At 40.4% G+C, this 21,214-nt stretch overlaps 1 long non-coding RNA gene across 5 annotated transcripts in view; it reads right to left on the bottom strand.

Moving 5' to 3' along the window:
- Positions 1-1,155: 1,155 nt before the first annotated feature.
- LOC140604915 (uncharacterized) overlaps positions 1,156-21,214 on the bottom strand; it is a 50,392-nt gene continuing 30,333 nt past the window's right edge. The window contains exons 4-7 of one of the 5 annotated variants that reach the window (XR_012007735.1): positions 20,074-20,202; positions 12,598-12,823; positions 5,376-5,615; positions 1,156-1,894 (exon numbers count right to left, since the gene is read on the bottom strand). This is a non-coding gene — a long non-coding RNA (uncharacterized lncRNA). Of the gene's footprint in view, positions 1,898-5,375; positions 5,616-12,597; positions 12,824-20,073; positions 20,203-21,214 lie in introns of all 5 variants that reach the window. The other 4 variants (XR_012007732.1, XR_012007731.1, XR_012007733.1 and 1 more) reach the window with 4 other exon arrangements.

The following is a 21,214-nucleotide window of genomic DNA, read 5'->3' as shown; positions in this document are numbered from 1 at the left end:
TGACCTCAGGTAGTTTCCTTGTACATACGTGCTGCTCAGCAGTAGTCAGCTGACTCGGGGGGACCCTCTGCACATCCCTGGCCATCTCTCTGTGTAGCCATCTCCTCTTTGCTATCTCTCAGCACCTCAACCTGACCCTGGGAATCTCCTGGGTTCTTGAAGTTCCTCCTTCCTGTGCCTGGGAACTTTGACAAAGCAGTGACCTAAGGCAAATGCAGTGCTCACCTTGCTTGCTTTGGCTCTCACAGGGATCACTGTCTATTGTCTAATATCCAGGGTCCTGAAAACCACTGTTTCATCTATTTTGTCTGTTTCTGTTGCTGCTCTTGTTTCAGACAGAAAGGTAAATCTGGTCCCTGTTATCCCATGGTGGGTGGAAATGGTAACAGCAGTGAATATTTCAGTTGAGAAACATGGTTTTAATTCTTAAACTCTCAGCCTTCTATATATTTCTCAATTCAGATTCAGTGCCAACAACTGGTAGGTGAAAGTTCCCCTAATGTTTCAGTCATGAGATTAAGAAATGATCCTAAGAGATAAGAAAATAATCTAGGGTCTTGGCTAAAAAGTAGTGGTTAGAAATACCCCTGACTCGAGATGCCTGGGTGGCTCAGTGGTTGAGCGTCTGCCTTTGGCTCAGGACGTGATCCTGGGGTCCTGGAATCAAGTCCCATGCTGGGCTCCTTGTGGGGATCCTGCTTCTCCCTCTGCCTGTGTCTCTGCCTTTCTGGTGTCTCTCATGAATAAATAAATAGAATCCTTTAAAAAACTACTCCTGACTCTGTTTCTGAAAATGAGTTAAGCTGACTTTTAAAAAAATGCTTAGTGATTCTTACTGAATGTCCACAATATACCTATGATTATGTTCAAGCATTTGGGGGAGTACATAGTCCCAACCTTGAAGAACTTGCAGCTTCTCAGGGTGAAAAAACATACACATGTAAAATGAAATCACAGGGCAGTATTGTTCATGTTGGGATGAGTAAGACAATGAGAGATAAGATACTGTGTGCCAGAATTTATCTTCTTCCTAATAATGGACAATTTTAGAGTGTTCTCATACCTTTTTTAAAAAAATCCAGAACAACCATAAAACACTTCCACTCAAATAGATTAACATCTCATTTTATCTGGTTCCTTTGCCAAGAACAAAAAATTTACATGCTGTGGCACATACAGTAGACTGAATCTCTCACTACTTATTTCAGCTTCCTTCCAGGGAGCCTCCTGTTTGCAAAAGAGAAAGGCTCACATGGCATTCCCCAGACTCCCTTGCAACGCGGGGTCCAGTGCGACTTGGGTTCCATCAATCAGACACTTTTGTGCAAGAACTGAATCTGAAACTGAAGTCTTTTAAAAAGCCTTAAGTTCAGTGTTACTGTCTGCATTTTTAAGTATGTGCAACAAAAATTTAGCATTCTTTTTTTTAAAATTTTTATTTATTTATGATAGTCACACAAAGAGAGAGAGAAAGAGAGGCAGAGGCATAGGCAGAGGGAGAAGCAGGCTCCATGCACCAGGAGCCCGACGTGGGACTCGATCCCGGGTCTCCAGGATTGCGCCCTGGGCCAAAGGCAGGCGCCAAACCGCTGCGCCACCCAGGGATCCCCTCACATTCTTTTTGAGCCACCTACCCTGTGTCCAGCCCCACTGTTTGGCCTGGGCACACCTACCAGCCCCATCATCATAACCATGCAATGGCTTACATGTCTTCTGTACAATGATGTTTTTCAGATTTGGGGACTTTGTAGATATGCATATCCCTGATGGCCTGGGCAATTTCCCATGTATTCTTGAAGTGAACATGAAGATTTGAACCTCTTGACTTGCACAATTTTGGGGGCTGGTTTCCGGGTTAAGTGAGCAGTGAAGCATTTTCAGACATCATCTCAGGCTGCTTTCAAGGAAAACCAGAGGGTCACTTCAGCAGAGTCATTCTGAGAATTATCCCCAAAGGTCCAACCTAAAGCCTGCTTTTCTAGCCTCTTGAACAATCTTGCAAGCACCTAATTCCTTGAATTAAATTCCTTTCTTGCTTAATATACCCAGAGCAGTTTCTAATGTGTTATATTGAACTATGGTACACATGCTAGTGCATGAACTAATCCCCATATGATACCGCCATTGAAAAAATGCATAAAATGAAATATTGTGCTAACAAACTATGAGAAGCATTAAGCTCCTGTATATTTGTCTCTCTCCTTTTCTTTTACCAGAGACGTCTGATGACATGTCTATAGAATCATGTGTAATATGCTTGCTTGCAGGATTTTAAGATACAGCAGAGTGAAGATATGCCAAAAGTAAGAAGAGAATAAAAGGGCCTGTCATGATGTATCAGGATGTAAATACCAGAAAGTTATTTTATTTTATTTTATTTTATTTTATTTATTTTATTTTATTTTATTTTTAAGATTTATTTTTATTTGAGAGAGAGAGAGAGAGAGAGAGAGAGAATGAGTGTGTGTGTGTGAGCAGAGGGTAGGGCAGAGGGAGACAGGGGGAGAGTAATCTCAAGCAGACTCCCTGCTGAGGACAGAGCTCTACTTGGGGGCTCATCTCAGGATCCTGAGATATGACCAGAGCCAAAATCAAGAGTCAGATGAGCAACTGACTGAACCACCCAAGCCCCCAGAAGCAAGTCATTTTAAAATATAAGCAAACAAACAAGAATTCACTCTGCGCTGGACGGGGCATGGAAGGCTTAATAAGGGCAGCATGGTGTGGGGTTGAGAGTATGGACTCTGGTTTAGAGCAGATAGAGCAGGTATTTGGGCTCAAATGCTGGCTCTGTGCCTTTGCAAAAGTTGGTTAACTTCATCCATAAGTTGTCAATGGGTAATAGTCCTTCTGTTACAGGGATACTGTGCAGATTGAAGTAGTAAATACATAAATAGTAGTAAATAATGCTTATGCATAGTAATGTGTGTTTTTTTTTTAATGTATTTATTCATGAGAGACACAGGCAGAGGGAGAAGTAGGTTCCCTGCAGGGAGCCCGACATGGGACTCGATCCTGGGACTCCAGGATCATGCCCTGAGCCAAAGGCAGTTGCTCGACCGCTAAGCCACGCAGGTGCCCTATGCATAGTAATGTTATTTAAGTGTTTGTTAAATAAAATACAAGCGAAGGCAGAACGTCAGTTGGATGGGATGAGTACAGAGAAATGACTGAGACAATCGTGAAGTAGGTGCAGGAATGGCAATGCTGGGGGTGCCAGGGTAGCTCTGTTGGTTAAGCATCTGCTTTTGGCTCAGGTCATGATCCCCGGGTCCTGGGATTGAGCCTATAGGGGGCTCCCTGTTCAGTGAGGAGTCTGCTTCTTCTTCTCCCTCTGCTGCTCCCCCTGCTTGTGCTCTCTTGCTCTCTGTCAAATAAATACATAAAATCTTAAAAAAAAAAAAAAAAAAGGAATGGTAATGCTAAAGGACAGGAAAGAAATTGGCTCAACTGCTGTGCCAGCTGAGGACCAGGGGCATGAAATGTAGGAAGTAAGGTAAGATCATGGGTGGAGTTTTGAAGCTCTTCCTAAACAGGCTAGGCTTTCACCTGTAAAACTTCAGAACCCTACTGAAAGATGTTTGACAGACAGGTGATGTGGAGAAAGCGATATTTTAAAGAGCATTCTGAGGATGATTTTCTCTGTTGCCATTCTACAGCTTTATGCCAACTTGACACACCCATGAATCACTTGCCAACTGGCCCATAAAAGGACGCTTTAAACACCTACAAGTATTCATGGCAATCATCTTGCCTTTCTCTAAAATTTCTGCCCTGTCCTAGATGGCTTCAGGGGTCCCTACAGTTGGGAAAGGAAGTTTGGAAAGTGATTAATGTTGGTCTTAAAAAATCATAGCTATTCTATAAAGCTCTATTTTAGTTTAAACAGCATTGGTGTCCCTTGACTGAGTTCTTTTCTTTTTTAAATGTCTCATCTATATCCTTATAGATCCTAGATGCTCTCTGGTCACTGTATGCCTTTTAAACATTCATTAGTGTCCTTAGACAATATCTTCCACAGTCACCCCTCTGTGTCACGTCCGTAACAGTAGGCACCCCAAATGATGAACTAACCATGAACTTGTTTCTTTCTTATTGATGGGAAAAATAGTATCTTAGGCTTAATTAAAAATAGGATCATTTTAAATTTCTTTTACTTATCTGAACTAGTCCGTGGCATTTGAAAATGAGGATGCTAGAAATATCTAGAAAATAAACAACAGGGGATAGGAGGGAAAGAAAAGTCAAGGACAATTCTGGGATTTCTGGCTGGGGCGGCCAGATTGACGGCCTCCTCTGAAACAAGGAAAGACGAGAAGCTACATAATTCACAGGGCTCACGGCAAAGTGAAATTGCAAGGCCCCTAAATGTCGAAATGTCAAAATTTTAATTTATATTTGAAAACCCAGTGAATGAAAGTATGGGCTTAAAGTATGAGCTTATAATACTCTGTATAAAAATTGAACAGTGTAAAAAAATTGAACAGTGTGTGGTGTGTGTGTGTGTGTGTGTGTGTGTGTAAACTTGAATACTGGGAACCAATAAAGCCATCAGCAGGTCTGAGACTCAAGGTCATGGTTAACTTCTGAACCAACTACTAGGCTACCCTGTCCTGTGTGGAACCAGATAGACTCCATAAGGGTAACGCTAATAGTGACATTCAGTGTGTTCTTTTCTTTCTTCTTTTTGTGTAATAATTTTAAGGACTTTGCTTCTTGAGTATGTGATTGTCATTATCGTGACAAACAGGAGGTGGGGGATATTGACCCAATACCCTAACCCAAATGTTCCCCATTTCAAGAATGTAAATAGACCTAACTCTCAACTTAGTGTCGAAGTTCAGGGAAACTCTTTTTCCTTTCTTTCACTATCTCATCTTGTCACGGTGAGCTTTATCTCCCCTACACAGGGTGGGTGGCCCTCACAGACTCCTGGGGCCCACCCTTTAGACTGAGCACTGAGCTGCCAGGTGAGGCCTACTGCCAACCACGGACAAACACTGCTGCAACTCGAGCCAGGCATCTTCCTTCTCCATGAGGCCACAGTCCCAACCCACAGCAGATGGGTGACCCCCACCCCCACCCCCAAGAATATTGTTATTCCCGTGCCAGAGCACACTAGGGGCCTGGATAGGGATGGGCAAGCAACTTGCCTGCCCTGAATGTGCCACAGCACAGCAGCTGACCTGGGGCTGGAACAGCCATACAGCCATTGCTATGCCCTGTCCCGAAATGCCACAGTGAGAATATGCCTGATGCTCTCTGCATCCAGGCCATGGACCCCACTGGTGGGGACAGAAGGTGGCAGCAGTCACAGGAAATGGGGAAGAGAAGCCCTGGGTGCTAAGGGCAAGAGCAGGAGTCTGAGAACCTACCCCAGGATCTCAGGGAGGTAGTGTGAAGAGGATGGAATGTGAGCCAACCCACATGCTCTGCAGTCTCATAGGTCAGAGGCACCTGGGGGGTGCAGTCGGTTAATTATCGGACTCTTGGTTTCGGCTCAGCTTGTGATCTCAGGGTGGTGAGATCGAGTCCAATGTCTGGCTTGTGCTCAATGTGGAGTCTGCTTCAGATTTTCTCTTTCTTTTTCTGATCCTCCTGCTTGTGCTCTCTCTCTAAAATAAATAAATAAATAAATAAATCTTCGAAAAAACCCATACTTTCAAGGATAAAGTTATTAAAAATTTCAGAACAAGTACTGCAGAGCATTAAACTCCAAGCACAGGGCCCTTCTGAGTTTGAGGCCCTGGACTAGTTGTGGGTATGTTGTTATGGACAGAATGTTTTTATCCCTCCCCCCTCAGTCATACACTGAACCTCTAACCCCCAATGTGACCATATTTGGAGATAGGGCATTTAGGAGATCATTAAGGTTAAGTGAAGTCATAAGGGTGGGGCCCGAATCCAGGCCTTATAAGAGGAAAATACTCCCAAGCTGAGGAAAGGTCATGTGAAGACACAGTGAGAAGGCAGCTATCTCCATCTGCCAGCCAGGTAGAGAGCTCACTGGAACCCAACCCTTGGCACCCTGATCTCAGACTTTCAGCCTCCAGAGCTGTGAGAAAATAAATTTCTGTTGTTTAAGCCACCCAGTCTGTGGCATTTGTTATGGCAGTCTGGGCTGACTAATAATATACCTGTGAAGCCAGACCCAGGAGCAGGTTGTTTGAGAAAGAGCATGAATTCCGTTATGGATCTGTTGAGTTCTAAGGGACCAAAGTGATATTTGACTGGCAGTCTCTCATTTATGGACTTACAGATCCGGCAGCCAAGAGCAAGGCTAGAAATACCAGTTTGGGAGTCATTAATACATAAACAGCAATCAGATCCATGGGAGTGGATGAGATCACCCAAACACAGTGTTTAGGGTGAAAAGAGGGTGAGGTTAAAACCAAGGTGGTTGTGCCAACATTTAAAAGGTGGCCAGAGGTGGGCAGATCACAGAGAAGACAGTGACAGAGAAAGAAAGATGAGAAAGAAGGAAGGAAATCCAAGAGTAGTGTATGGTATTTTGGAAGTGAGTGAAAGAAAGGTTAGAAATTTGTCAGCTTGTCACATTCTATTAAGAATTCAATTAAGAAGAACATTCGAGAGTGTCTAGTGGATCTAGCCACAAGGAGGTCTCTGGGAGCAATTGGATTTTAAATTGACAAGCCACCCAGGTGCCCCAAGAACTTATATTTTTTAAGTCTCTAGATGAGATGACTCTGATGCCCTGACAGGTTTAGAAGCTACCGATGGGAAGCAAAGAGCATGACTTGCATTCACATAGACCTGGGTTCCAATCCCGATTATGTCACATTTTAGTTGTTTGAGCCAGAAAAGATACTTAAATCTCTTTAGGTCTCAGGTATCTCATTCATAAAAAATGGGAGTGGTAGTCCTACTTTGTGGCAGCAAGTGCTATTTAGCAGTAAGTATAATAAATGTAAACTATTCTCTTAGGGTATTTCTTGGTTCTGAGGGGCTGGAGGAAGGGTCCATTGCTACAGGTGTACTAAGTAAGGGTCAAAGAGGAATAGCGTTTTGTTTTGTCTTGACTTTTTGTAAGATGTCTGAGTTTGAGCATTTCTGTAAGCTGAGAGGCAAGAGAGCGAGGTGGGGGATGCGATGAACCCAGATCTCTGAACTGATGATATCCTCTCCAAATCACAGGTGAAAGGATCAGTTTCTGGAGGGAGAATAAACTCCATGGAAAGAAGTCTGGCATGGGGGTAGGAAATTCAGGGGTTTCACTCTTAATAATCCCAATTTTCTCTATAGAGTAGGAGGCGATACCGTATGCTGAGAGGGGTAGGGTTCTTGAGAAGAGGCACAGGTTTGGAAAGGATATATTGGAAGTTTGAGGAATGGGAGAGCTACATGAAAGATAAATAGGTTTCCAAAATATATAAAGAACTTTTACAGCTCAACACCAAAAAACCACAAATAATCCTATTAAAAATGGGTAGAGGACCAGAATAGACATTTCTCCAAAGAAGACATACAGATAACCAACACATTCTAAAATGATGTTCAACATCGGTCCGCTTGGGTGGCTCAGTCAGTTAAGCATCTGCCTTCAGCTCAGGTCATGATCCCAGGGTCCCGAGATTAAGTTCCATAGCAGGCTCCCCATATGGGACTCCACACTCAGCGGGGAGCCTGCTTCTCCCTCTGCCTCTTGCCCTGCTCATGCTTTCTCTCTCTCACTCTCTCTCAATAAATAAAATCTTAAAAAAAAAAAAGGTGCTCAACATCGCTAATCACCAGGGAAATGCAAATTTCCACAATGAGAACCACAATGAGATATCACTTTATACCTGTCAGAGTGGCTGAAATAAAAAAGACGAGAAATGATAACTGCTGGCAAAGATGTGGAGAGAAAGGAGCCCTTGTGGAGTGTTGGTAGGAATGCAAATTGGTGCAGCCACTGGGGAAAACAGTATGGAGGTTCCCAAAAAAATTAAAAAAAGAATTACCATAGAATCCAGTAATTATATTACTGAGTATTTACCCAAAGAAAATAAAAACATGAATTCAAAAACATGTACACCCTATGTTTATTGCAGCATTATTTGCAACAGCTAAATAAGGAAACAACCCAGGTATCCATTGATTGATGAATGAATTAAGAAGATGCAGCATACACATTCAATGGAATATTGCTCAGCCATAAAAAAGAATGAAATCTTGCCATTTGCAATAAGATGGATGGACCTATAGAGTATAATGCTAAGTGAAATAAGTCAGAGAAAGACAAATACCATATAGTTTCACTCATATGTGAAATTTAAAAACAAATGAAAGAATTAAGAAAAAAAAGAAATTAAAAATCCACTTAAAAAAAGATTTTATTTATTTATTTGAGAGAGAGAGTGCAAGAGAGAGAGCACAAGTGGAGGGGAGGGCGATAGGGAGAAACAGGCCCCCCCCATTCATTGGTGGGCGAATGGATGAAATGGGTGAAGGAGATTAAGAATGCATTTATCTTAATGAGCACTGAGAAATGTACAGAACTGTTGAATCATTATATTACACACCTCGAATGAATATAACACTGTACGTTAATTATACTGCATTAATAAAAACAGTTTTTTTAAAGACACATAGAAGGATCAACAAGTGCCAGCCTTAGCTTAGGTTGAAGACCACTGACTTTTTTTAAAAAAGATTTTATTTATTTATTAGAAACAGAGACAGACAGACAGACAGACAGACAGAAGGAGAAGCAGGGTCCATGCAGGGAATCTGACGTGGGACTTGATCTCGGGTCTCCAGGATCACACCCTGGGCTGGTGGCAGCACTAAACTGCTGAGCCACCTGGGCTTCCCGAAACCACTGATTTCTTCTTCACTTTCTCTCTGTCCTACACGTGGCTTGTTTTAATTGGCCTCTGTAATTGTTTAGAAATAATAGATTATACTAGTGGCATTTGCAGAATAGTTCATGTGTGACAGCAGTGTACTCAGAATTTTGCACTATTATCTCATTTAATCTTCACAAAGACTCTGATGTGGGTACATCTCATCCATGACCCCCCACGTTGTAGATGATGAACGGGATTTAAAGAGGTTTAAGTGCCAGCATACTCAGCTAATTAATTGCAGAGTGGGGTTCTCAACTTCAGGTTGGGCAGATTCTAGAGCTTCTATTCTTAACGGTGGCACACCATGCTTTAATTAGAATTAGGTTCCGGTAGCATATGCAATGGAATGGTGAGGTAGGGGAAGGAACTGGGCAGATCTATCCAGTCTGGAAATCTGTCATTATTAACTGTATTATGCCATCTACCTAAGTTTATTATTACTGATATCTTCAGATTTCTTTGTCTGTAAAAAAACAATCAGTTAAAAATCTATCTTTTGCTCTCTACTGGCTTTAAAGATATAAATTAAAATTCATTTCTTACAGTAGTTACCCTTGTAATATTAGCTTGCCTATCTACTTTTTAAAATCTAATGAAAGGGGCACCTAGATGGCTCAGTCAGTGGAGTGTGTGACTCTTAATCTCAGGGTTGTAAGGTTGAGCCCCAAATTAGGAGTAGAGATTTCTTAAATATAAAATCTTAAAAAATAGGTAAATAAAAAATTTAAAAATCTAAAGACAATTAATATCTTTAAACTTCAAATAATATTTTAACTCCAGGGACACTTAGGTGGCTCCTGGTACCCAGGGTTAAGTGTCTGCCTTTCGCTCAGGCCATGATCTCAGGGTCCTGGGATTGAGCCCCATGTCAGGCTCCCTGCACAGTGGGGAGTCTGCTTCTCCCTCTCTCTCTGCACCTCTTCCCACTCATGCTCTCTCTCTATTTCAAATAAATAAATAAATAAATAAATAAATAAATAAATAAATAAATAAATAAAAAAAATATTAAAAAATATTTTAGGGGCACCTGGGTGGCTCAGCAGCTGAGCATCTGCCTTTGGCTCAAGGCATGATCCTGGGGTCCTGGGATAGTCCCGCATGGGGCTCCCAGCAGGGAGCCTGCTTCTCCCTCTGCCTCTGTCTCTGCCCCTCTCTGTGTGTCTCTTATAAATAAATAAATAAAATCTTAAAAAAATGTTTTAATTCCAATAACCCAGGCTTACATTGTTGTCGTGGGCCAACCACTTTGTTCTATCTTGCTGGCTTTTTTTTAAAATCCCACACATTAAACATCATTATCATTGTTTTCTAGCCAACCAGTGTTTATTTATTCATGAGACACACACACACACACACACACACACACACACAGAAGCTGAGACACAGGCAGAGGGAGAAGCAGACTGATCCCGGGACCCCAGGATCATACCCTGGGCTGAAGGCAGCCGCTCAACCGCTGAGCCACCCAGGTGCCCCAACACTGGTTATTTGTTTAGAATTTATCCACGTCTTATATATTCTTTCTAGGATTGTTTTTTGTTTTTTTGTGAGAAATAGTTTTTGGAAATTCCTTTAGTGCAAAATAAATTTTTTACTTATTCTTCTTGGAATTTACTGGAATTCCTGAATTCCAGTATATGACTGGATATGCGGATCACAGTCTTTCATCAGTTTTGAAAAATTCTCAGCCACTATTACTTTCAAATGTTGTCTCTTCCCCTTTATCTCCTTGTAGAACTCTGTTCGGACATGTGGCAATTTCTCATTTTACCAACATGTGCCTTAAGTAGCCTTTCATATCACTTTTGTTCCTAGGCTGCATTCTTTGAAATTCCTCCAGATTTATTCTCCAGGTCAGTCTTTAAATTTTGCCCACATTCTGCTTAACTTTTCAGATTTTTCTCCAATATTTTATTGTGATAATTTTCAAAATACAGGTAAGCTGAATTTTACACTAAACTCCCATATACTCACCACCCATATTCAACAATTAACATTTTACTATACTTGCTTTATCATGTATTTATCCCATCTACCCTGTTTGCATCCATCAATTCAAGTTTTTGTGTGTATCACAGTAAGTTGCAGCATCAGTAAATTTAATCCAAACTCTTAGGTGTTTTTTTTTTTCATTCTTTTATTTTCCATTTCTTAAAGATCCATTTGTTCCTTTTTTATATCTATGTGGTCACTTCTGATGTTCCCTTGTTTATCATTCACCTTTCCAGGTCCTTCTTTTACTTCTCAGACATATTAGACATATTTACTTTATAGGCAGTAAGGCTGTATTTTAACAATTAAAAATACAGAATGCTTAGTTAAGTTTGAATTTCAGGTAAACAACACATTTTTAGTGTAAGTATATCCCAAATATTTCATGAGATATATTTACACTTAAAATTTACTTATTATTTACCTGAAGTTCAAATTTAATTGGGTGCCCCTATGTTTTATCTGGCTATCACCTGATAATTCCCATATCTGATGTCTTTATAGGACTTGCTCATTTGTTTTGCTGAATCTTACCCATGATGGCTTATTTCCTTGTGTGTTTTGTGATTTGGGGTTGTTTTCTCATCTTCAAATTTCCATGTCAGATTTCCTCTAGGCTTCAACTTAGAGTACATTCCTCCCTGCTTCTGCCAGGTGTCTGGGACACTATAGATCTGGTCTACTTTAAGCTAAAATTTTCAGCTGATGGCTTTCTGAACCATGCAAAGAGTGAAAATTTGGGCCAGGAACTCTCAAAAGAAGCTAGTAGCCACAAAATGTCATTGGAGCCTTTTTCTTTCTTTTAAAAAAAACTTCTGTATCAAGAAAATGTGGAAACCATTTTTGCTGTCCTCTGCCTTTTCTAAGTGTATTCTCGTAGCTCAAAGTCTTACTGTTGCTGAGTTATGGCTTTTTCAGGTATGAGGGACTTACCATCCTGCATAGATCCAATGCTTCATTCCAGGTGCCCCCGAGCAGAGGTTTTGAATTATTATCCAGCATCTTCAGTGTTTATTTTTTATTTTATTTTTTTATCTTCAGTGTTTAGTTCCTTCCTCCCATGGACTTCTTGTGCTGGTTTGTTACTGGCATCAAAGGATTCCACCTAAATTCTTCATCCATTTATTTAAATGAGTGATATGAATAGTTTGGTTGGCTTTTTTTTTTTTTTAAGATTTTATTTATTTATTCATGAAAGGCACAGGAAGAGAGAGAGAGAGGCAGAGACACAGGCAGAGGGAAAAGCAGGCTCCCTGCAGGGAGCCTGACATGAGACTAGATCCGAGGTCTCCAGGATCACGCCCTGGGCTGAAGGTGGCTCTAAACCGCTGAGCCACCCGGGCTGCCCTGGATGGCTTTTTTTTTTTTTTTTTTTTTTTTTAATTTTTATTTATTTATGATAGTCACAGAGGGAGAGAGAGAGAGAGAGGCAGAGACATAGGCAGAGGGAGAAGCAGGCTCCATGCACCGGGAGCCCGACGTGGGATTCGATCCTATGTCTCCAGGATCGCGCCCTGGGCCAAAGGCAGGCGCTAAACCACTGAGCCACCCAGGGCTCCCCTGGATGGCTTTTAAGACGTTTTGTAGACTCTCGGGTAAGCCTTATTGCTGGAAACCTGTGTTCTTTAGTCAGCAATTTTTGGATTTTATGACAGTAAAGAGTTGTTTCTCGTGTTAATATGGAGATCTAAGCCAGGCAGACCCTATCTGATTATATAAATGTGTGTAAAACAAAATAAGCAGAATTCCATCTTACTTTAAGAAGGTAGGGCAGCCCCAGTGGCTCAGCGGTTTAGCGCCGCCTTCAGCCCAAGGTGTGATCCTGGAGATCCGAGATCGAGTCGCACTTCAGGCTCCCTGCTCGGAGCTTGCTTCTCCCTCTGCCGGTGTCTCTGTCTCTGTCTCTGTCTCTCTCTCTCTCTCGGCGTCTCTGCCTCTCTTTCTCTGTGTGTGTGTATCTCTCATGAATAAATAAATAAAAGCTTTAAAAAAAATAAGAAGGTAATCTTTTTCTAGGTATGCCACATGATATAAAAGTAAATCAACTAAAGTAGCCACATTAAAACAAAACAAACAATGCAACTGGAATGACCAACTTCACCAGTTCAGTGCACAAATCACATCACTTTCCTTTAATATTCAAAGTAATCCATCTTATTGGAAGGAGAGCTACAGCCCCTGATTGTGATCAGTGATCATTATAGCCAGTATTGTGAACCCACGCTCCATGTTTGGGGTTCCCTAGGTACAGACTCTTTATTTCATATTCACATACTCTGCTTTCATTTCTCAAACTCCTCCACAGGGCCTGGATGGCTGGGTCAGAAGGAGAGTCCAGCCTCCCACCCTGTGACAGTGTTCCTGGTTACCCTGCCACCCTTATAATCTAGCCTGGGTTTTAGTTCAGATTTCCCTTCCCTCATAATAAGTGACTGTCTGGGGATACTTGGTATATTTTCCTGATGGAGGACGTCAGACAGACGTGACTCAATATTCTGACATTGTAGCTTGGGAGAGGAGGAATGAAGGTGTCAATTCTATAATACTCTGGAGGAATCTTGGCCTTTTTGCAAAATTTCTTTTCCCCTTGGCATCATAGCAAGGAATATTGAGATGGTAGCCTTTGTCAATTTATTAATGAATGCCCATGCTGCATACTTATCCTGGGGCAGTAAGTGCTTAATCAACAAAGCGCACACAGGGGTGTTTGGATGGCTCAGTCAGTTAGGAAACCCATTTTTGGTTTCCGCTCAGGTCATGGTCTCAGGGTTGTGAGATCCAGCCCGGTGTAGGGCTCTGCACTTAGGGTGGAGTCGGCTTGGCATTTTTTCCCTCTTCCTCTCCCTCCCACCTTACCTCTCCAAAGCACATGTGCTCTCTCTTCCTCTAAAATAAATTAATAAATTAAATCTTAATAATAAAAGATGCATGCAGATGATTTGTTTTAGAAAAAAAATTACTCCCAAAATGAGGTGCCTTATGATCTCCAATACTAGACATCGAAGCAGATTGAACCTTTTTTTTTTTTTAAAGATTTATTTATTTATGATAGAGAGAGAGAGAGGCAGAGACACAGGAGGAGGGAGAAGCAGGCTCCATGCCGGGAGCCCGACATGGGACTCGATCCCGGGACTCCAGGATCGCGGCTTGGGCCAAAGGCAGGCGCCAAACCGCCGAGCCACCCAGGGATCCCCCTAGATTGAACCTTTTAATTGCTAGCTATGCCTTAAAAGAATGTACAACTAGGGGCACCTGCCTGGCTCAGTTGGCAGAGCATGTGACTCTTGATCTCAAGGTCATGAGTTTGAGCCCTGCTTAGGGTGTACAGATTAATAAATGAAATAGAGAAAAGAAAACAATAGAGGAAATCAGACCAAAGTTTGGGTTTTTGTTTGTTTGCTTTTTTTTTTTTTTTTTTTTAGATTTTACTTATTTGACAGAGAGAGAGAGAGCACAAGCAGAGAGAATGACAGGTAGAGGAAGAGAGAGAAGCAGGCTCCCCGCTGAGCAAGGAGTCCGATGCAGGGTTCAATTCCAGGACCCTGTATTGTGACCTGAGACAGCACTTAACCAACTGAGCCACCCAGATGCTCCCCAAAGTTTGGTTCTTAAAACAGATCAACAAAAGTGATTATCTTCTAGCTAGAACAAAGTATAAAAGAGAGAAAACTCAATTTCCTAAAATCAGAAATGATAAAGGGGGCATCACTCCAACTGCACAGTGGAAAAAAAAATTAAAAGGGAATACTGGGATCCCTGGGTGGCGCAGCGGTTTGGCGCCTGCCTTTGGCCCAGGGCGCGATCCTGGAGATCCGGGATCGAATCCCACGTCGGGCTCCCGGTGCATGGAGCCTGCTTCTCCCTCTGCCTGTGTCTCTGCCTCTCTCTCTCACTGTGTGCCTATCATGAATAAATAAAAATTAAAAAAAAAATAAATAAAAGGGAATACTATGAGCAACCGTGTGTATCTAAATTAGATAACTACATGAAATGAACAAACTCCTAGAAAGACAAAACCACCAAAAATGGCTCAAGAAAAAAATAGAAAAATCTGAAGAGATCTATAAGTGGTTAAAGGATTAAATTAGTAATTTAAAAACTTCACACAATGAAAAACCCAGGCCCAGATGACTGCATTGGTGAATTTTACCAAACATGTAAAGAATTATATCAATCCTTTACAAACTCATGCCTTTCCCTTTCTGAGACCAGAAATAAGACAAGGATGTCTGCTCTCACCACATTTATTTAACATTGTACTGGAGGTTCTCATCAGGGCAATCAGACAAGAAAGAAATGAAAGGCACCCAGAGTAGAGAAGAGGTAAAAAAAAAAAAAAAGACATGATCTTGCATGTAGAAAATCCTAAGGAATTAGAAACTATTAGAACTAATAAGTGAGTTCAACAAGTTTGCAGGATACAAGATCAAAATACAAAGATCAATTGTATTTTTCTACAATAGCAATGAACATGGCAAGCATGAAATTAAGAAAACAATTACATTTTACAATAACATCAAAAGAATAAAATATTAGGTATAAATTTAACAAGAGAGGTGTAAGATATATGCTACAAACCACAAAATACTGTTAAAAGAAATTTTTTTCAAGATTTTATTTCTTTATTTGAGAGAGAGAGAGAGAGATCCTATTTTAGTTAGAACATGCAAACCAAGGGAAGAACAGAGGGAGAGGGCAGGCAAGCAGCTCCCCCCTTCCATCCCCAGCAGGGGCTCCATCCCAGGACTCAGATCATGACCTGGGCCGGAACCAAGAGTTGGACACTTAACCAACTGGGCCACCCAGGTGCCCCAAAATATTATTGAAAGAAATTTAGTAAAATCTCAGTAAATGAAAAGATGTCGACAGATGGAAAGACTTAATACTGTTAAGGTGGCAATACTTCCCAAATTGCTCTACAGGTCCAACTCAATCCCTATCAAAATTCCAGCTGGCTTCTTTGCAGAAATGGGCAAACTGATACTAAAATTCAGTGGAAATCAAGAACCCCAGGAGGGCCAAAATCATCTTCAAAAAGAAGAACAAAGTTGGAGGACTCATAATTTCCAACATCAAACTTTATTATGAATAAAGTTTATTAATAATCAAGATGTTATAGTACTGGCATGCAGGCAGACATATAGAGCTATTGAATAGAACTGAGAATCCAGAAATAAACCCTTATATTTATGGCCAATTGAGGCTGGATGGAGATGGCAAAATAGTTTAATGGACAAAGAATAGGTTTTTCGACAAATGTTGTTGGGAAAACTGCATATCCACATGCAAAACAATGAAGCTGGACTGCTGTTTCACACTACACACTCAATAACTCAAATAACTCAAAATGATTGAAGACATAAATGTAAAAACTAAAACTATAAAACTCTTAGGATGAAACGTAGGAATAAATCTTCATAACCTTGGGTTCAGCAGTGGTTTCTTTATTTTATTTTTTTATTTTTTTTAGCAGTGGTTTATTTAAAGACAATATCAAAGGTATCAGCAATAACAGGAAAAAAATGAAAATTTGGATTACATGAGAATAAAGACTTTCATGCTACAAACAATACCACAAGGAAAGTGAAAAGACTACTTGAAAGTTGCTAAAAGAGATCTTAAATGTTCTCACCACACACACACACACACACACACACACACACACACACACACACAGGATAACCAAATGAGGTAATAGATAACTAAATGGGTTAACTAATCTTAATGTGGTAACTATTCCACAATACAGACAAGTATCACCTACTTGTATACACCTTACATTTACACAGTGTTATATGTGACTTATATCTCAGTAAAGCTGGGGGTGGGAGGAAGAATGTAAAAAGACAACTCACAGAATGGGAGAAAATATTTGCAAATCGTATTATCTGATAATGGACTTGTATCTAGAATACATAAAAAACTCTTATAACTCAATAATGGAAAGACAACCCAATCTTAAAATGGACAAAGGATTCAAATAAACATTTCTCCAAGGAAGATACACAAATGGCCCTTAAGTACATACAGCTAAAGATGCTCAACATCATTACTTACCAGGGAAATCAAAACCACAATAAGATTCTGCTTTACACCCAGTAGGATAGATATAATTTTAAAAATGGAAATAACAAGTTTTGGTAGGGAGATGGAGAAATTACAAGCTTCATAGGTGACTGGTGAGAATGGAAATGGTGTAACCACTTTGAAAAACAGTTTTGCAGTTCCTAAAAAATTTAAACATAGGGTTACTACACAACCTAGGAGTTTCACTCTTGGGTATATATATGCAAGAAAATGAAGCCATGTCCACATAAAAACTTGTAAACACATGTTTTTTTTTTTTTAAGATTTTATTTATTTGACAGAGAGCAAGCATATGTGGGCAGAGGGGCAGAGGAGCGGAGGGAGAAGCAGGCCCCCCGCTGAGCAGGGAGCCCCGCTGCCTAGCTAGATCCCAGGACCTCGGGATCATGACCCGAGCCAAAGGCAGACGCTTCACTGACTGAGCCACTCAGGCGCCCCTACACATGTGTTCTTAAGAGCATTATTCATGATAGTCAAAAAGTGGAAACAATCCAAATGCCCGTCAACTTATGAATGGGTAAATAAAATGTGATATATCTATACAGTGGCATATTATTCAGCCATAAAAAGAAATCCAGTGCTGATACATGCTATAACATGAATGAACCATGAACTTTGAAAATATGATGCTAAGTGAAAGAAGCCAGTCACAAAAGATCACATATTGTATCATTCTCTTCATATGAAATGTCAAGATTAAGCAAAGTATAGAGATATTAAGCAGATTAGTAGCTATTTAGGGCTGATGGTAAAATGGAGGCAGGTAGTAGGGGTGGAAGGGAGATGGGGGATCACAAATAATGGGTAGGAGTTTTTAAAGAGGGAATGAAAATGTTCTAAAATTAGATTGTGGGTAATCGCACAACCCTGTAGATAAAGTAAAACCACTGAATTATACACTTTACTTTAAAAAAAAAATTCTTTATTTATTCGTTCATGAGAGAGAGAGAGAGAGTCAGAGACACAGGCAGAGGGAGAAGCAGGCTCCATGCAGGGAGCCCTTCGTGGGACTCGATCCTGGGTCTCCAGGATCACGCCCTGGGCCGAAGGCAGGTGCTAAACCTCTGAGCCACCCAGGGATCCCTGAATTGTACACTTTAAATGGGTGAATTTCATAGTATGTGAATTATATCTCAACAGTTGTTTTTTAAAAAAATTAACTTCATCACTGAGAGGCAAATAGAAGCCACGTAGCTCCAGAGATGATCTCCTGAGTAGGATCCATCACTTTCATAGTATTCTGGCTAAGGATGAGTAACTGAAATCTAATCCCAAGAAAACAGAATAGAAAGTGTGGACTGTTGCATACAATAATTCATCTGTATTCTTAAAAGTTGTTAGTGCCAGGGCACTTGGGTGGCTCAGTCAGTTAAGCATCTATCTGCCTTCGGCTCAGGTCATGATCCCAGGGTCCTGGGATGGAGCCCCACATTGGGCTCCCTGCAGTGGGGAAGCTGCTTCTCCCTCTCCCTCTGCCTGCTGCTCCACCTGCTTGTGCTCTCTCTCTCTTTCTTTGTCAAATAAATAAATAAAATCTTTAAAAAAATTGTCAGTGTCATGAAGGACAAATGAAGGCTGAGGCATTTATTTGATCAGAAACTCACAAGACCTACACTAAATGATCCTGAACTGGATCCTGGCCTAGAGGAAAAAATGCCCTAAAGAGCATATTCAGGAAAATTAACAAAATTGGAACTAGACTGCAGATTGAAACATTGTATCAAGGTTAAATTTCCTGAACTCCATAAATGAATGATGGTTAGGGAGAAGGACAAAAACCTACAAGTAAGAAGCATGGTACATGCAATCTACTCTCTCACGAAGAGATTAGAAATCAACATAAAAGAATACATAAGAAGAAAAGCAAAAGAGTGATGATCACAAAAATCATGAGATTAGTGGGGAAGGAAGGAATATGGCTAGGGAAGGACATGAGGGTGGCCTTGCAGGGAGAGGTCAGGGGAATACTGTTCTATGTTTTAGCCACAGTGACAGAACACATGTATTTATATTATTATAATTTTCCTTGAAAGTAAGCTCTTCTGTGTATTTGTTACATTTTACAGTTAAAAAATAATTTAAGAGGAATAAATCTAAATTCCTATACCAACAGTTTAAAAGAAATCCAATACCAGAATAGTCTAATCACCCTGATGTTTTCTAGGACTTGCTTCTGTCACTCAGTGTTACGATTTTGATAAATTTTCCCCACTAAATACATCTTATTAAGGTCTGCCTATTAAATTTAAAAAATAAGTATTAATTCTGGATAGTGGGTAATAGACTAATAGTTAAGTTTTCTACATTTCTGAGGTTTTTTTCTTACAAATTAAAATAAATTAAAAAACTAATGCCCTGGGCATCTAGATGGCTCAGTTGGTTAAACATCTGACTCTTGTTTTTGGCTCAGGTAATCTCAGGGTCATGAGATTGAGCCCTGCATCCAGCTCTTCATCCAGCTCCACACTCAGTGGGCAGTCTGCTTGCTTGAGATGCTCTCTCTCCCTCTGTCCGCCCCCCGCCCCCCGACTCACCTCCTTCTCTAAAATAATAAATATATAAATCTTAAAAAAAATAAAAATGCATGCCTGATTCTGCCTAAGAAAACATTTCCTAGGTTCATGGGTAATGGTGATTTGTCAGAGAGTGCCAGGCTGACAATTATGATTTTCTGGAGTTTTATACTTTTATGATCTGGAGCTACATCATGCATTCAGTTACCAGCTTTGTGATCCTGGGCCATCTACTTAAACATTTAAAAAAAAAATTTCCCTCTTTAATGTAGGAAATGGAATTTACCCAGTCATTCTGTTCAGATATAATGTTCTTTCAGGGAAGTTACTAATATTGGAAATCACTATGAAAAGAATGCCATATGTCCTAGGTTTAAAGAGCCTTCCAACTTAAAGATGTACCATTTATTTAAAGCTATAAGTTTTTTGAGGAAAAAGGAAAGAAAAGAATGAGGGGATGAAGAAAAAGAAAAGGAAAGAAGGAAAGAAAGAAAAGAAGGAAGGAAGGAAGGAAGCAAGGAACCAAGGAAGCAAGAAAGACAACCATGCTGAATTAACAAATCTTCCCAAAAGGTACATTATAGCATCAAGAAAATACAGAAATTAACCTCTTTTTGCCAGTATCATTTTACCTTTGTCTGACTGCCTTCCAACATGACAAAGGATTGATGAAACCCTCTTCCTGAGCAGGACTGTTTCCCCGCAGAGATCCTCAGTCTTGGTCCTATGTGACTCTCAAGAGTTGGCAGTTGCTAGTAACTCTATAAAGTGGCAGATACACAGTTATGCAAAGACATAGGAGTAATACAGCAGATTAAACACATGCATCCAATTTTGTTCCCTCCTAAAATTTGACTAGAACTAGAGTAGAAGGATGCTTTTTGAAAAGATGTAACAATGATCAGTGGAAAGGATAGAAAACTGTGGCACCTAGAATGCAGGTAGACTTGATACTGAAGGCCTCAGGAAACTGGATTGCCAAGCCTACAGTGGGGGCCATCAGAAGGAGTTCAAATTACATCTAAGAATCCTGAAAAATTGGCTGCACCAGATACCTCTGGAATTTGGGGGTAAGGGCATGGCTGAAATAAGAAAAACTGGTAACAAGTGTTTGTGAAGCAGTGAAATACCTAGATCCTCCTCCCCAACTCTATACCACTGGGCAACTACTGACAAGAGTAATTCAGGTTTATCCTCTAGAGAGAATAAAACAGAAACTCTAGACTGGGAGGTCAGGTACATTTGAGGGTGTAGGAAACATTAAAAAACAGGAGGATTCAAAGATACTATGAGAGAATATCTTTGTTCTCAAGAAATACACACTTAAGTATTAGATCTCTATTCTCAGTTCAGAAAAATAATAATATGTGTGTATGCGGGGAGGGGGGTGGGTACCAAAATGTTAAATGTGGCAAAATACTAATAATTGCAACAATGTATAAAATGTATGTGGAAATTTTTAGTAGTATTTTTGCAACTTTTAGGTAAGTTTGAAATCAAAATAAAAAGTTTTAAATTTTGTTTTTGTTTTTTAAAGAGAGAGAACACAAGGAACATCCAGACCTTTCTGCCTCCACTCACTGGCTATTAAAATGCTGGTAGCCAGAATTTTACCCTACAGAGAGGGGGTTTCAATATCCTACTCCAGGGAGTTTGAGCAGCTCAAGAGGAAAGATAAATGAAGCTCCATAAAGATATACAGAGCCTTCTCTCCCCAACAGTCTACTGGCAATGACTCTATGAAGCTAAAGGTCAATGAGCCCCAACCACATG

Source organism: Canis lupus, chromosome 15 (assembly GCF_048164855.1).
Source record: "Canis lupus baileyi chromosome 15, mCanLup2.hap1, whole genome shotgun sequence".
NCBI lineage: Eukaryota > Metazoa > Chordata > Mammalia > Carnivora > Canidae > Canis > Canis lupus.
The sequence above is the reverse complement of the archived record's forward strand: the minus strand, read 5'-3'. Positions and strand labels throughout refer to the sequence as shown.